This window comes from Coturnix japonica, chromosome 13, assembly GCF_054131305.1.
Source record: "Coturnix japonica strain WE chromosome 13, WE-NBRP24, whole genome shotgun sequence".
Taxonomy (NCBI): Eukaryota; Metazoa; Chordata; class Aves; order Galliformes; family Phasianidae; genus Coturnix; species Coturnix japonica.
This window is the reverse complement of record NC_140675.1, coordinates 15,694,067-15,708,333: the sequence shown is the minus strand read 5'-3', so window position 1 is coordinate 15,708,333 and position 14,267 is coordinate 15,694,067.

Genomic DNA, 14,267 nt, shown 5'->3' with positions numbered 1-14,267 from the left:
TTGCACGCCATCCTGCATTTTTTGGCAAGGTTTTTGCCTTCCAAGGTTTTCAGCTTGCGTGTCAGGAACATGGCATGGCTGAGAATAGACCAGAAAATGTGGTTCTTGCTGGTCTGCTTCTATAGAGAGAAAATGAAATTCAATGAGAAGAAACACTTGTTCTCCAGCAGAACTTGGTTAATGTCATGGGAAAGTGGGGAAAAAAGAATAAAATGGCTGCAAGGGATAGTAATGAGGAAGTTAACACAACTGTGATATGGAAACTCAAGAGAAACAGCATGCAGATAGTATATCATTCCAGCAAATACTTACACTGTTTTCCTGTCTGAATCTGTTGATGTGATCTGAGAAATGTGTTGTCTGTAATCTATGCACTCCCCTTTCTTGGAGACCCTTTGACAATGTGTTTCATCTCCTAAATCAAACTGTATTTGCATATTCAGAGGCTCAGGCTCCAAGCTACCGATGCATTTACAGTTTGCAGGGAGGCTGGAGTGCTTTTTGTTAAGGACAATTCCTTGCATGATCAACGTTTGTATCAAGAGGGGAGATTTGCTTTCACGACCAGCCAAGCTCAGTCTCACAGACAAAATGCACTGCAGGGTGCAAAAAGAATTGCATCCTTATTTTCTCCTTCTTGACAGCAATGAGAAATCTCTAAGATAACCCAGGGGAAGGGCTGGGAATGCCAGAACAGTGGAGTAGGGAGGCCGCATCCCTCAGCCAAAACTTTCTCCTTTCCTTAAGTGACTTAAACCTGGAAGATACAGTTGGTCAGGTGATGAAACTTCACCATCTCCCCAAACCACCTTATGGTGAGTGTTAAGTCTCTTTTCTTTTTCACTCTGGTTATGTCTGGTGCAGGATATGGCTGATAACATCTTTTTCTCTGGCACTGAAGGAACATCAGCTCAGCATTTTCAACAAAAGCAGGAGTGGAATTAACCCAGCTTGTGTATGAGAAAGGGGGGGAAGAGCTTACAGGGTAGAAAGCAGATGACTTATTTTACAGGAACTTCTTTGAAGTCTTTCTGTGTGGCGTGATACTTCTCTGTCTTGGATTAACACAGGAACTGACCTGCTGAAAATAAGAGTAAAGGAAAGGAGATTTAGGGACAAGGTCTGTGAATTTTAGCTGTTCTGTTTTGGAAGACAAAAGTGATGTAAAGAGAACATGAACAATTAGGGCATATGCTGTGTTTGTTTATCTTCAGAAGCCTGTAGTAGGTGTGCCAGCGTGCTGTTGTTCAGCAATTAGCAATAAAGGCAGACAGCAATTAACCACATGTCTTCTGTGAGCATTAATGCCTGTTTTTTTGTATTTAACCTTCATGATTCATGAAGCACTCTGATTCTAGAAACGAAAATCTTAGAGCCTGGTGTAGCCATGTGAAAAATGATCATATATTGTTATTCAGTAATGAAAGGGTTTCCATATAAATATAGAAAGCTTTTCTGTTATTAGAAAATAAACATATATTTGCATATATACATGCATACACACATATCTCTATTTATATACCTATATATATCATTTGTTGGGAGTCAATAGAGTTCTATTTCTGTGAATTTTAGTCTTCCTTTGCTATTAGGATCAGATCAGATACCATTCTTGGAGACAAGTGGATTGGATTGAAGGACAGCCTTCGTGAAGAACTCTTTGGAACAGAGCTTGATCTTATTTTAAAGTGTCCTGGCTACAGCATAATTTAGAAAACCAAACAATATTTGTTTCATTGTCTACTAATGAAGAGATAACTACTGCATCAGGGTTACATATACCTTAAGGTCACTTATTTCCCCTTAACCAGATTTCTGTCGTAGAGCTTTTATTTGGTAGAATGAGGTTTAGCAACCAGTTTGTCTCGTTATAAGTAAAAAAAAAATTGGAAAGTTTTCCACTGATCGTGGTGTAAATTTGGGTTTAAGTGTAATGAACTGGCTCCTGAATGTGTGCTGGAATAATGATTTTGTAAATTAATAAGATATTGTTCTCAGGTTTTTATGGATTAATACTTAGTTACAAGCTGTTTAGCATTTGGACAGAGAACATCCTGGTAGTAAAATGCAATTTTGTTTGGAAACAGATGGAACAATTGGGTTGGTGGACTGGCTGTTGTAAAGGGTAGCTGGGGAGAGACAGAAAGTGCCTGTGTTGGTGGTTCTTTCTGCACAATTCATTGGGGTTGCCATTTTGAAAGGAATCTAGTGAGGGTTTGTTGGAAAATGGAGCTTTGGGAGATTTATTTTTGCCTGTGCCTAAAAGCGTAGTTTTAGAAAAAACAGTTAAAATGAGGTATTTTGGAAGGAAAATGATCATCTTTTAGAATAGAGCAGATCATTTACATTGTGTCCTCATTTACAAAAATACATCACTTAGCCTGGAACTGCAAGCTTATTTAACACTACATGCAAACATGAAACCTGCTTTCCTCCTTCTGTCCCTGCATCCACTGGGAGCTGTAACGTTTTCCAAACAGCACTTTTTCAAAGGTGGGCTTTCTCAGGAACATATTGTTTTTTGTTTTTTTTCCTCCCCAAATCCACCTAATAAGTGTGCCATGAAGTGTTTCAGGCATTCCATGGTGAGCTGGGGAAAGGACATGATGTCGTAGAAGGAGCTGAAGACTGTCAGACTTGTCAGAGCACTTGGTCAGGGTGGCACAGCAGCAAGCTAACCATGTCACAAAAGCAGACTGGCAGAAATAAACAGGTGCTCTGAAATTGGTGCTCACCCTGAAAAGTCCTCTGTGTTTCTGGGTACCTCTAGCCTAAATGCAGTGATGGGTGTTGGTGGGAATGCTGTTTTGTGTGGTATTGGCCCAAAATGGCCTTAGGTACAGCATTCTGGAGGGAAATACAAAGCCTATGTATTTTGCTGTTCTTTACTTGATGATAATTCAGCTAATGCCAATTCTAATTTAAGACAAAATGCCGAGGTAACTGGATTTGTAGGGGTTAATCCACAATTATTCAACTAAGAGCAATATCAAAGGCATAATCTTAAGCAGTTACAAACATGGTGAACAGCCATTGGTAGATCTTCAAGAAATGTGTTCGATCACTTATTGTTCCATGCCATGAAGAGACCTGTAACAGAATGAACCTGTAGGGAACAGGTTGCCTTGAAATGCAGATCAAATTCAGTATTGCCATACTCATTAGTACTGTCTTTGATACTGCTTGGTAACTAGGCAGCACCTGGAACCCTGAAATCTGGCCAGCTGGGCATTAATGAAGCATACCATCAGTTCAAGAAGTGTTTTAACTGGGAAACACTAAGGGGAGATGTATGAGAGTGGGTGAAGTGTTGTTTTGCAGGTAATTTAGGGAAGATGTGAAAGCCTTGAATGCTCTTAGATTGTGAGCAATCCTTGCAGGATCTCAAGGATACAAGTACACAGGTGGATGAGCCCTGCTTCTGCTCGCTGTGCTACGGATGTCTCATGTACTCATATCCAGGTGCAGTGGTTTGCAGGTCTGGAAGAAGCAGAGCTCAGCATAACCCCGGGGCAGTGTCTGGTTGAGATGTGGGAAGGATTTGGTTTGCAGTCACAGGATTATCCATGAGATGCTTCTTGACTGGAACAGAAATATTTAATCAGATCTATCTCCCGTAACTGTCATGTTGAGAAAATAGGTCTCCAAATTGGATTTTTGTGATCAATGGGCAGGAAAGACCTTTTTATCCACCTTAGTGTAACTGACTTACAAAACTAGGGTTGGGTGACAGGAAAATATCTGTATTCTGGTGGGACTGGCTGTCTCCTGTCTGGGAATACAAGCTGTTCTGGAACTGTACACTGATCATCTGTAAATTTTAGCCACAATCTGTATGTTTTGTATGTCAGAAGAAAAGTAGTTGCTGAGTTCAAAAATAGTACGATTCTATTTCACCAATTTCTGAAGGCAAAGGTCATCTCCCAGTAAGATGCATAGAAATATTTGGGTACCTAGATGTATGTTTTGGAATTCAAGTGCATCAGTGAAGCAGGAAGAAGTACTGTGTTGTTTTTTGAAGGCCAGGGACACAACAGGTAGCATGGCGCAGGGACCTGACCCAAACAAAACCGGCTTCAGAATCTGTGCACAAAGATCTGTAGGATCTGTTTGGAGAAGAGCAGATCTGGATCCAGACATGAGAAAGAAACAAGTTATAGCCACCAAGTGACAGGGGCAGCAGAATCAGCCTCTGCTAATGAGCTCGTGTTTGCCTGTTATGTGAAGTCCTCTTTAAAGCAGCATTCTATAAATTCATGAATCTGTTACAAGCATCATTCCAAAACAGAGACTGGGGTCTACAGAAACTATTCCTTACTTCAGGCAATTGAGATTTTCTGAATAATACCATCTTCTGTCATGTCTACTCAAACTAATTAGACAACCTACTTCAGTAATGTAATTTATCTCTTGCCTAGGTGAACTGTATTCACGCTTCAGCTACTCAAATATTACTGCTCTGCATTTGAAGTTAATATGTTATTCTGTGCTGTTTATGTTCCATGACATCAGATTGTAATTAAACAAGCATTTGGGAAGTTGGGTATTTCTCTGTTCACAAAAGCTTGTTTGGGGCGTGCATTGTTTCCCAGGTGAACAGGCTGGACTTGGGCATGTCCTTCTTTGAATTGCATCTGACATCATACACAAGCCAAATGTTTATCTGTGAAAATTAAGTATGTGAATAGTCTATTTAACTGAAAGCACAAGTTCACATTATTTAATTGAATCAGGCTTTGGAGGCCAAATTTATTCCAGCTGGAGCTCTGGCAGGGAAAGGCTGATATTCTCGGAAGGAAGGAAGGTAGTTCTAAAGCTTAAAAACATTAAAGAAAATGCCAGGAGAAAAAAATGTACTTAGTTTAAGATATATTAATGGCTTCCATGAAGCATACCTCTGATATAGCTGCAGCTGCACTAATGGGCATTAGCATCCACCCACCATTCACACCAATTGGAGGAAGCACTTCAACACCTCTTAGAGTGCAGGACAGCCTGAGACAGTGAAAAACATTAACTGGAAGGACTGATAGGTTTTCCTTGTGATTTTTTGCAAACTGTTGCTGTCTGTTTGGTTAATGTGTGGATGACAGATCACAAAGCAACCAGAAGATCGAAAGCAGAACAGCATAGAGCTGTCATGGTGTGGCCTGATAAAGGGCTCACAGCTTCTGTATGCATAAGAGTGGATATGCAGCAGGTTAGCAAGGGAGACAAGGCCATCTTCTGCCCTCCCTCCCAACTGGCTGCATTTACAGTACAAACTGAGCAGGCTGAAGGCCAATTTACTGCCTGTCCTTGCTACTTGCCTGTGTTTGAGGCGAGCCCTGGGTGGACTTAGAGGAAGCATCAGTGGGGTTTTGTCTGGAAAGTACTCTCAGAAAAGACATTGCCTGTGCCTCTCATCACTTCTTCCTGCCGTGGGCAGATAAAACAGGCTCTTTTCTATTTGATTGGTTTTTATCTGTGTCAAGGCCAGCAGAGTATTGCAGACATGTGAAACTTGGGTGGGATTCAAGCAGCTTATATGCAAACTCCTGCGAGTATCTGAGCTGAAGAACAGAGGTCCTGCAGGACCACTGCTTTTGGGTGGGGTGGCAGTGGGAAGAGCAGAACTTGGCCTCCAGCCACAGCGCTTTTCAACTGCAATCTGTGGCACTCAGCAGGGTGATGCCCCAGCGCAGGCAGTAGCATCAGCGTGATTTTACTCGGGTTGGTTTAAAGAATTTCACAGCTAAGTATAAGCACCATTAAGTGGAACGATGTGTGGGGAATGGCACCATGCTGTTTTTTTGATTTTGGAACCTGGCTTTATATATGCGCTGCTTTGCTAAGCAGGTTCTTAAAAGATACCTGTTGAATAAATACTGTCTTGTAAATAGATCCAGATGAATTTCATTATGATTTTTTGTGTAAATCTTCTCTGCCATGCCTTAGGTTGACTTCAGTAGTTTATAAAAGCTTCTATGAACAATGGAAAAAAAAAAGGATATTTATTCTCTCTGAATATGTATTCTGCAGGCTTCCTTGGGTAAGAGTTAAATCTTTTTTAGGGTTTTACTAGAAGGGAACAATGACTCACATCCATTGATAAAGTACACCTTACCTCCATATTATTAACAAGTGCAGTCAGGTGAATCAGACTGCATCTGCCATTGAGAATAGAGATGCTTGTTTGGAGGACAGGGCAGGATTACGCTCCCAGTATGTTGTGTTTATGGTTCCAAAACCAAAATACAGATTGGAGATTTGTCCCAGGTCAGTGTCTCCTTGACAGCAGGTGCAGCGTTGCATATCAAGTGCTCCTGCATAAGATGGCAAAAAATAAATAGCAGTGCTCTAGAGTAAAAAGCCAGGTCCCAGTGTCTCATGTATTCTAGGAATAAGCCTCTTGTACTGCCAGCTGAAAAAGCAGGGGAGAACAAAGCAAAAAACAAAGCCACAATCAAGCTGACAAAGTGATGTGTAAGGTACAAACTGGCAGAGCGTTTAGTAAAAGAATAAGAATGAATAAGAGAAACATGATTACAAAGGTAACTGAGTAGCACATTGCTTTTGTTGATTTTTTCTGTTGTTAAAATAAGAAAAATCCATGATGTGGAGTTGTTCATTAGTGTAACTGTGATTTTACTGCTGCAATGTATAATTTCCTTTTGACACTGGGGAAACAGAAATAAATATGCCAAAGACGGAGCATCTATTAACAAATAAGTCAGCTGGGACAAGCAGAAATTCACGTGAAATGCTACAAGCGTGATAAGATCCAGGCAAAAGGCATAAAGACTGAAGGAAATGATAAAATGCGTGGCATGGAAAGCAGTTGTTCTGTTGGGAAAAAAGCCATGTAGCAGAAGCAAAACTTTAGCAATTCATGCAATGAAGGAAATTAATCGAAGCTGGAAGAAGCATTATTTTTCTCCAATGTAATACTGGCTTTATATTTATAAAACTTATTTTGTACTTTTTCTCTAAAGTCTGTTTGCATATTTGGTCTACAAAGTGCTGTCATTTGTTGTTTCATACTTGGTCTCAGATGACACCTTGAAATCTAATGTCAGAGCAGAGGTAGGGAAGGTAGGGCAGGGAGTACCAGTGGCACCATTGGTGTTATGTTTATGGTACTAGACTGATGAATTAAGCAAAACTAGCAGTAAGAAAAAATACCACACTACATAAAGAAATGTGTCGAGAGCCTGTATTTGATTGCATTGCCAGATCTTCCACATTTATAGCCCTACAGTGTGTTACAGAGGTGTAGGCACATGCAGCATCTATTTAACTACTGGAGTATTCCCATACTGAAACTAGACTATTCTTGTTCTACTGATGTTCACTTCAAGAAAATATGTTAGTCTCTTCTGAAATACCTACCCAGATAGTACTTCTGAAGGGGACTGTAGAAGAGGGGCAGCCTCTGGCCTTGTTTGGGTGCTAAACACACTTCCCATAGTTGACAATGGTCTTGGTAGGGTAGCAGCCTGGGAGACAGTGGATGCGTTCTCAGCTCTGCCCAATTTAGCTGCCAAGAAAGGAGGAGGTCCTGCTCTGGAAAACAGAAGCAATAAACCACTTTTCCCTCCTCTTGCTCACTATGTCGAATTGGATTCCATAGCATAGCTCTTGCCTTGAATATTGGATGTGATTACCTGATACCAGCACAACGGATTTCATCCTTATTCAGTCTGGAAGGTATTGCCCTGTAATATATATGATAATACTTTAAATTAGAAATTCACCATAGTCATAGGAAACAGCTGGAAAACTCATCAGTTATATCATACATCACTTTTTAAAGGATGACCTGAAAATCTGTGACTCCTGAATCACTGTCTGCACCAGCAGCACCATCAGTCTGTGCTTAGTATTTCTGCCAGAGCTGTGGCCATCCAAGCCCTTTAGCAAGCAGCCATCCTGCCCCATGGGTAGCCACTGGCATCTCCCTGCATCACCATGGCAGTGGGGAAGTGAATAAGCTTCAATAATGAGTGACCTCTGTCGGCGCTGTCCTGGAAGAAAATTGGACGACACTGGTTTTCATTTAAAAGAAAACCTAATATAGCTGCCTGAGATTTGTCTCAAAATCAGAGACCTCTGACAGTAACAGGGTAAGAGCCTGAGTTCAAAAGAGCCTCATTCTCTTCCCCCTTCCTCCCCTTCTCCACGTGTCTCTGCAGCCCAGCCACACAGATGAATCACAGCAGAATTTAACAGGTTCAAGAGAAGCCGAGTGAAAGCGTTGGGTAACACTGCCAAATTTATTGCTTTATTCATTATTTATGCAGTCAGCAGATGCAATACAGATTTAGGGACTGGCTGCAGCAAATAGAAGTCTGACGTGGCCCAGCCAGACACACAGAACACTTCAGCGCTCCACTGCTATTGCACCAAGATGCAAATTTCAAGTCCTAGCAGCAGTGGTAAAGGTTTGGGTACTGGTGTTAAAAGCAGCACCTGTAATTTCTGGGTGTCTCACAGCACCTTTGTGTTGGGGGCTTGTGGAAAGCAAAAGCAGAGCACACACAGGTGCTTTTACCTGAGAGCCAGCAAGGAATCTCTTGTATAACTGTGTGCCTGTTCCTCCCCCACGGTTCGTTTGGGGCAAATAAGATACAGCTGGTGGTGGCTCCTGACCCTTCAGTAATTGGTGGGCCTTAACGAGCAGCTCTGAGGTAGCACCTGTGGGCCCTATCAACTGGGGGAGGTGCTCAGCTGGCTGTGCTGACCTGAGGTGTGGGGAGGGTTATTTCTGGGGGTACAGAGCAGTTGGGCTTTGTCCTTGGAGCTGTGGTGATGGGACTGCAGGCGAACTGGTGAGTGCCTTGATGTAATGTTGGTTTCTTGTGAGGGGAATGGGGAGGCTGAGGTGGGCTGCTGGGAGCTGGGCAGCCTGCTGTAGGGCTGCTTAAAAGCACTGTTCCTTTTGGTCTTTCTCATAAAGAGCTCAGCTTTCAGGAAGGCTGCAGCCCATTTTCTGTATTAGTTTGGAGGGTAGTTGTTCACTTGTGTGTGCGTGTTTCCAGGTTCTGTTAGATAACACGGTGGCTTGAGGCTTGGTGCTGCTGATGGCTCCTCCAGGGACATTTGGGGAGCTGGAGATGTTCTGTTGTATGTGAGGCCTTGGCCATGTGCTGTGCTGCATTGGGTCTGTTGCTGCTGGTTGGTCTCCTCCAGGCTTTTGTGGTGAGAAATTGGGACTATGGCAGCATGTGGATGGCAGAGAGAAAACGTTACAGCCTGATTTGTGTGGATTGCTGTGATTGGTTGTGAGCAAAAGGAGAACCAAGGAGAAGAGTCTCTTTTATTTACTGATGATTTTATAATGCAGATGATGCTTTGTTTCTGCCAGTTGCTGTTGATGTATTTCACATGTCTGTCATGTCCAAAACGCAGCTTTAATAACAGACATAACAAATGACTGAAGGTTGCTATCTTTGCATAAAACTTGTTGATTTTTTTCACTGGTGGTGCAGCCTCTTAGTGTAGTGCAAAGAGTATTTTACTGACCGGGGTACAGGAGGTACTTCGTTCAGGTCTTGGTCTGCCGTTATGGTATCACATATACAGTCTCTGTCTTGGTGTGAAGCCCCATGGCAGTGAAAGGAGCTCTCACTGTGGCAGGATGGTAGGTGTCCTTCAGAGGGGACCCGTGGTGCCCACTGTCACTGTACTTACAAAGTTTGTGGCATTGAGCTGCATTAACCCTGACATCCTGACTAAGCTCCAGCCTAATTGCATTTTGCACATGTGCCAGTATATTCCTACTTGAAATTCAGGTGTAAAAATCCTTCCTGTCCTAACAAGTGTTATACAGAGGGTGATTTGATTTTGTGTTGAAGGTGGAATCCTCTGTATTCAGAGACCTAAAACTGGACTGAGGGCCATCAAAGAAAGCAGTGCCTTCAGGGCGCTTGCCCAGTTCCCTCTGGAGCAGAATCAGGCTGCAGAATGTGGTTCTCTCACTCCTCTGTGAATTTCTCGAATTCTTTTATTAATAACAAACCTCTTAAGAATCTGTTTAAGCTTATTACTTGCAGCAAATAAAAATACTTCACACGAAAAGAAAACAGATGGTCCTGAATGCTGAAGTTCTGTTTGAAATGTATTTTCATCCCACTGTCTGGAACTTGTCTCAAGTTGTAAAGGAATTGCAGTTTAATTATGAGCTCTGCAATGCTAACACTGCGTAACCAGGGAATTTTCTCATACTGGCATCATTAAATATCAACAAAATTAATTATTTTATGCTCTCCACGTCCTTGTTAAAGGAAAATATTTGTACACTTGTTGGAAAGAAAATAACTCTGTGTTGGGGGCTTCCTCTTTGGGTCTTGATTGTTCCTGTGTTTGAGTTGAGGACTTGTGTTAAGCTGGAGAAGATGGGATTTATGTTTGTGCTGATGGCATCCTACTGGTGGATGGCTCCTACCAACTTCACATTTATGCTTCAGAGCAGAAGCTGGGCTGTGGTGCAAAGAGCCTCTGACTGCAGTTATCCCCTGTGCTGCAGGGCCAGCTCAGGGAGCCTGTGGTGACTGAATAATATTCTCATTTCTCTGACCTTAAAGCTGTATCTGGGAAAGTGTAGGCTTCAGGCAGAAGCAGTGGTTATGGCTTTTTTTCCAAGGAACACCTCAGGAGGTTGATTCTATCTATGTTACTCAGACTCCTCAGTTCCTGCCGACGCATCATCTGTTTTTCATAGTCAGCATCCTGCTTCCAGCTGAAAACCAATACGATACAATAGCAAAAAACTCAAACCCACGCAGCTGCTGTCTTCTAGACATTGTTCTCTTAGCTGACCTGCGGGCATGCATCCTGTCAGGTAGATGTGGTCACCCTGAAATAAATGAGCTAAGAGTGAAGGATGAGGCTCGTGCTTGAGCTGGCTCTAAGGAGGAGGGCTGCGTGCGGGTGCAGCAAGGACTGCATCTATGGAGGAGCTTAGTGCATATCTTAATAATAACAAAAGTTGTCTCCAAGTTATACTGGCCAGTTCAGGATTCTTACAGACTTTAAGACATGTTAAAGGTTTGTGAGCAAGTGGGTTGTGTGAGTGGATACTCATACTGGGTGTTCAAGGGCCAGGGGTCGGTGGTATATTTCTACCTGGGTGGATACTGGCAGGCTCTGTAGTGGTACAAAAACTAAGAGTGAATAACAGGCATCTGTATGAAGATTTAAATGTGTAATTTAAGGCATTACAGACTGCTGAATTTATACTTGCAAAACATCAGTGAAATCCAGTCTGGTAGTCAAACATCTATAAATAAAATTTAAAAAAAGAGATTGTTGAGTAATGGGTTTTATTTTAAAAATTAATGACTTATATGTAGGATTTTTATGTAATGCATTTTGGTAGAAATCTTATTTTTGCCTCAAATCTAGGACTTGTTATTTCTCACTTCCCTCATTCTTTCACAGGAGAAGTTGGAATGGCTGTAAAAAGTAGGGGCTTATGGGGGAGGAATTCTCAGCTTCCTCCTAATGAAGTTGTGGAGGAAAAAAAAGATGAAGCAAAGTTTCTCATCAGATTTTTCTATCAACTTTTCTCCTTTATCTTAACTGAAAAATAACCACAATTGATCACTTATGGGAATGATGTTTTATGAAAATATAGGAAAAATGTGAGTTTTCTAAATGCAAAATGTGATGCAGCTGTTTTAAATGCCACTGAGCCCATGCTTGATGGTATTTGTGTTTGTATTTGGATGTGTAGGTTAAGATTGCATGTATCAGAATTTCTTTACCAACCGTGTTGCAGATGGTTTCTTCTTTAACGTACAGCTTATTGTTCTCCAGATGTAATTAGACTAAGTGTTATGACAGTTGGTGGGATTACAGCACTTTGATAAATGACTTGTTTCTTAGAAGAGAAGGTTTGTGAAAACAAGACCATTCATCTCATTTCTTGCTTATTTTCTCTGCCCAACTTTCTTCTTGAAAATGTACAAATGGCATTAGGTGCCTCCTCAAGGAGGGAGCTGGGTGTTTTCCCACAGTCTGTGCCTGAGTCCCTCTGAGAGCCAGCCCTGCCCTGCGCATATCAGCTCTTCCATCTCCTGGATGTCAGTTACAAGCCTGGTGAGATGGCTGTTGTCAGCTCTTGTATGTCCCTGATGGAAGAGGACTGGTTTCAGAACAGACCTATGCAGAACCCTGCTTGGCAGTGGCTTCCCTGTGCTCATTTGCTCCTACCTCAGCCCTCCCAACCTGCTGCTTACCCATCTAGTTGCAAGCTGAACCGTACCTTAAGTTTTATACAAGATTGTGGGAAGCTGTGCTGAAAAGAAGTTGTAGAAGTCAAGGTAAATGACATCTTCTTCTCTCCCCTCCACAGCTCCAGTCATACTTCCGTAGTAGGCAGTTGGGTCAGTCAGCCCAATTCACCTTTGGCCAGTCCACAATAAGCAGTTCCAGTTGCTGCTGTCTACTTCGAGCCCAGACCCAGAGGACTCTATGATTTTTCATACCAACCAAAGCAAAGCTGACTGTCCAGGGTCTCTTTCTGCCCTTTTCTGAAGATAGGTGCAATGTGAGTTTCTCTGCAGTCACTGGGGGCTCCCTTCATCATGACAACTACTCAGAGGTGATAGGAGTGGCTATGACATCAACATGTCATGTTGGTGCCCTTGGGTTCAATGCATCTGATCCTGTGAGCTTGAAATCAAGAGATGGGATGAAAGAAATCTTCTGATTTATTGAAAATGTGCTGTGCTGGTGGGATGGACTCAAGTGTCAGGGCTTGTCCAGCCACAGTCACTGTGATGGACCTGTTCTGTGCATCAAGTGAATGGTTTTCCTCCCTTAGTACAGTCATCTTCCATGAGATTTTGATGACTAATTCTTATTAGCTAGTGTGGGTCTTCCTGACTATACTGAAGCCTTAGTGTAGTTGCAAGGTCATTTGAATACAGCTACTTTTCCAAGTTAGTTGGTGCTGAGAAGAAGGGCTTCCCTGTGAAGTCCTGAACACTGGAGCTGATCATTTATCTATTTTCTGAGTAATTTGTGTGTCAGAGCTCAAGACAGTAGCTTTCCAGAGGCTTGAACAATGGTGACTATCCATTCCACTTTACAGCATATTTTTTAATCTGAAATTGGGTTTTAGGCTTTCCTCTGAGCTGTGTGACTGATCTTAAAAGCTTCTTGATGTATTACCCAGGCCTATTAGATTCTGCTAGACCTCTCCATCACCAAGAATTGATTTCCCCCTTCTCTCCCCCCCAGTGCTTGAACTCAGGAGGCCCTTCGGGCTTCTGGCTTAATTAAAAATTAAATTTACAGATCATTTCTCAAATCATCCCTTAAGCAGCCGGTAATAATGATCACCTCTGAGTGGTATGTGTCACTGTCATTTAATGTGCTGTGTTGTAAATAGTAATGTGCCCCCACTGTGAACTCTGTGCAGAGCAAGCTGCCCTCTGGTGCTCTCCTTGTTTATGTGTATGAGACAAAAATGGGTGTGCTTCAAGTCCTGGGATCCTGCTTCTGGCTGAACACGCTGCTTAGACCCATTCATGCCACTTTTTCTCTTTGCCATACAGAAAAAAGAATGAATTGTCCCGTGCTTAGGAATGCTTCTGTTTGTTCTGAAAACTATTTTCATCTTGCCCATTGCATCCCCTTATAATTCTTTTTTCTTTTTTCTACTTGCTGGGATATTCAGCTTCTTTTAAAATCCCTTTTTTTCTTCCAGTTGAAAGAAAATTCATGTTACGTGGAAGCAATAGGTAAAGCTGCCAATCCAAACTGGTACAAAAGGTTCTTGCTGTGATGCTTCCTGGTAAACACAGCACTGAGCCTGTCAGGTACTCCAGCGTTACAGGTGGGCAAGTTCCTTACAAACAAGTTACCCAACACCAAGTCCTTTATGAGCCAATCCACTGGTGGTTTTGTTGCATGGTTTGCTAGCATTTATTTAATTTATGAGAATATCTGCCTAGAGCTTTCTCTGATTGCTACTCATGCTACACACAACACATTTGTTGTTGTGTGCAGCATTATCAGCTCTGCCAGCTGGGGCTGTGTTGGGTTGCTCTGATCAGTGGATCAGGTGTTCTTTGTCTTCTTTAAGTGCTACTCTTTCTGTTTCCATATCCCTTCTTATTCACTGATCTCCTAAAAGAAAGGTTGGTCAGAAGACTGTCCTGGGGAGGATCTGGTCAAGAGATAGTTTTCCAGATTGTTTGCGCTCAAGGTTGCATATTAGTGGGGGTGAACACTTAACTCTGCCACTGGTCTCTGAACTGAGGCCATGTGGTGATTAT